A 3,701-nucleotide genomic window follows, 5' to 3' on the forward strand; every position below is an offset into this window, starting at 1 on the left:
ATTAAATTCACTATATGTGCATAATATTATGATTCCAAATGTATCAAAGTCATACAAAAGATTTTAAATAAAGAAAAATATTGTACATAGTTAAAAGTTATGAACATTTATATATATTATATATTATATATATTGAAAAATATACATTATAGGAGAAACAAAGGGAAAATGAAACATAAAACAATCACCAAAATAAACTTTAGTACAAAGATAGAAAACAGCAACTAAAAACAAAGAAAAGAGTATTCAAATTGAAAAATTATTTAACCTTTTAAAAATATTTATTTATTTATTTGAAAGTCAGACTTACACAGAGAGAGAAGGAGAGGCAGAGATAGAGAGAGAGGTCTTCCATCCTCTGGTTCACTCCTCAGATGGCTGCAAAGGCCGGAGCTGCACAGATCCAAAGCCAGGAGCCAGGAGCTTCTTCCTGGATTCCCACGTGCTTGCAGGGTCCCAAGGCCTTAGCCCATCTTCTACTGCTTTTTCAGGCCACAGCAGAGAGCTGGATCGGAAGTGGAGCAATTGGGACTCAAACTGGCACCCATATGGTATGCTGGCACTGCAGGCAGTGGCTTTATCCACTAAACCACAGTGCCAGCCCCAAAATTATTTAACTTGAATATTAATAAGTGTAATAGTAAATACTGAGTGTTCAGCACTTGGCTTAATGCTAAAGACTGTGTGTTTGATCTTATTTGATTGTGGGTAGAAAATAATGTGTTCTTGTCTCTCATTAAAAAACATATCTCAAGAAAGAATGTAGTCAAGTGATAGCTGTTGTAAACTGACTTTACAAAAAATAATGCCAAACAAAGAATCAGCTGTTAGAGTTGTTTTCCAAAAGGGAAACATCTCTGTAGATCTCTGTAAAGGACATGCATTCCAATTCCTGATTACCCAGTGTTATTCTGAATTTACCACTGTTTTGTTCTTTAAAAATTATTATATATCAGGCAGAGAGTAACAGCGAAAGCATGGGGAGAGGGAAAGGGATATCTTTCAACTGTTGTTTCTTTCCTCAAATGACTGCAATGGCCAGGCTGAACCAGGGCAAAGGTCAAGAACCTAGAACTCCATCTGAGTCTCTCACGTGGCTGAAAGGACCCAAGTAGTGGGGCCATCACCTGCTGCCTTCTCAGGCAAATGTGCATGCTGGGAAGGCAGCAGCTGATGGCTCAAGTATTTGAGTACTGGCCATCTCCATGGAAGACCCAGTTGAGTTCTGGGCTCCTGGTTTTGTCCTGGCCCAGCCCTGGCTGTTAAAGGCATTTGGGGAGCGAGTTTGCAGTGTTTCTGAATGTGTATGGCTCTTTCTGTCACTTACCTTTCCAAACATGTTTTTCTTTTTAATTCTACGATGATGCAATTATGAAAACCTAACATATTTTATTATTTATCAGGACAATATGAACATTTCTGCTTATGTGAAAGATTTACTGAAAAAATAGCAAACATTAGTGAGGACAAATTGCAACAAAAATGCTCATACATCACTATAATTAAGTAAAAATCTGGACAGGAGTTTTGAAGTTTATTGTATCATCAAACATGCATTTATTTTTTTTAAAGATTTTATTTATTTATTTGAGAGGTATAGTTACAGAGAGTGAGAGAGACAGAGAGAAAGTCTTCCTTCCATTGGTTCACTCCCCAGATGGCCGCAACGGCTGGAGCTGTGCTGATCCAAAACCGGGAGCCAGGAGCTTCTTCCTGGTCTCCTGTGTGGGTGCAGGGGCCCAAGGACTTGGACCATCTTCCACTACTTTCCCAGGCCATAGCAGAGAGCTGATTTGGAAGAGGAGCAGCTGGGACTAGAACCAGAGCCCATATGGGATGCTGGCACCACAGGCGGAGGATTAACCTACTGCAACACGGAGCCGGCCCTATAATGGCTCTTTTTAAATAGTCTTTTATTTTTAACTTTTATTTAATAAATATATTAAAAAGTTGTATAAAAAAGTACAACTTTTGGATTATAGCGGCTTTTCCCCCCCATAACCTCTTTCGCACCTGCAACCCTCCCATCTCCCGGTCTCTCTCCCATCCCATTCACATCAAAATTCATTTTCAATTTTTTTTATATACAGAAGACCAATTTACTATATACTAAGTAAAGATTTCAACAGTTTGCACCCACACAGAAACACAAAGTATAAAGTACTGTTTGAGTACTAGTTATACTGTTAATTCACATAGTACGACACGTTAAGGACAGAGATCCTAAATGGGGAGTAAGTGCACAGTGACTCCTGTTGTTGATTTAACAACTGACACTCTTGTTTATGGCGTCAGTAATCACCCTAGGCTCTTGTCAAGAGTTGCCAAGCCTATGGAAGTCTCTTGAGTTCTCCAACTCCGATCTTATTTAGCCAAGGTTATAGTGGACGTCCTCTCCTCCCTTTAGAGAAAGGTACCTCCTTCTTTGGCCCGTTCTTTCCACTGGGATCTCACTCACAGCTATCTTTCATTTAGGGTGTTTTTTTTTTTTTTTTGCCAAAGTGTCTTGGCTTTCCATGTCTGAAGTACTCTCACGGGCTTTTTAGCCAGATCCGAATGCCTTAAGGGCTGATTTTGAGACCAGAGTAAACATGTACTTACTGTAAGAACAAATAATTCCTTCCTTTGCCACTTACTCAAAATAAATGAAAGTTTATCAACATAAACGCTTCCTAACATATGTTTATAGTAACTTTTTGTTAAACAGGTAAAGACTGAAACATCTAAAGTTTTATCAGCAAGTGAATGGATAAACAAATTGTATTATATCAATGCCATGAATTATTAATGAGCAATAAAAACCAACTGTTGACAATTGAAAAACATTAATAAATCACCAAAACATTTAGCTGAATGAAAATAAACTCTGCACGTAAATGAACATAGTGACAGAATGTTGATAAGTGATTGTCTACATCTCTAAATAGGTAGAATTAAGTGGAGTAGAGCAAAAAGAAAAATTTCAGGCAATGTAATTTTATGTGTTAAATGTGATCTATGTTTACATTGGTTTATAAATTTGTCAAAATGTATTGAGTTGTACAATTAAGATAAGTGCACTTTACTTCTGTAAGATCTTTTCCTTTTTAAAAATTAAGTATGGGGATTTCCATGATGTATTTATAAAAAGTAAGTCCAATATTAAAGATAGAATATGGGGAATATGGGCTTACGCTTTATGATATCTTTCAATGAAATGTCCATGTGTATTTAAATACTAGATTTTCAGTTTTACTCAAAAAGTTGTAAGGAAAATAATAGAATCTTAATAATAGGTTCTTAGGCTCAGGAAGAAGAGAAATGAAAAGACAGCAGAAAAGATGAAGAAAAGAGGGAGAGCTGGGAGTTAAGGATAGTGGAAGAAAATTGTACCCAGTACAGGTGAAGGATACCTGAGGGCGTCGCTCGCCTTTGAAGACAACATAGCTCTAAGAGCTCACCACACACTGAAGTACGTTATAGAAGTTGCTGGTGTCAAGAAAAACAAGGAACAAGGAGACGTGATGAGTTTCAAAATTCCATCAAGGAGTAATAAAGAGCAGCAAATTGATTTGGAACACAAGTGAGGGGTTCGGAGAAAACACCAAAATCAAGGCAGGTGGTCACCTGAAAAAAATCACTTTCAGGGGCCGGCACTGTGGCTTAGCGGATAAAGCTGTCATCTGTAGTGCCAGTACCCGATATGGGTGCCAGTTCGAGCC

Source organism: Oryctolagus cuniculus, chromosome 4 (genome assembly GCF_051225735.1).
Source record: "Oryctolagus cuniculus isolate XC-2025 breed Fujian yellow rabbit chromosome 4, ASM5122573v1, whole genome shotgun sequence".
In the NCBI taxonomy this organism is placed as follows: Eukaryota; Metazoa; Chordata; class Mammalia; order Lagomorpha; family Leporidae; genus Oryctolagus; species Oryctolagus cuniculus.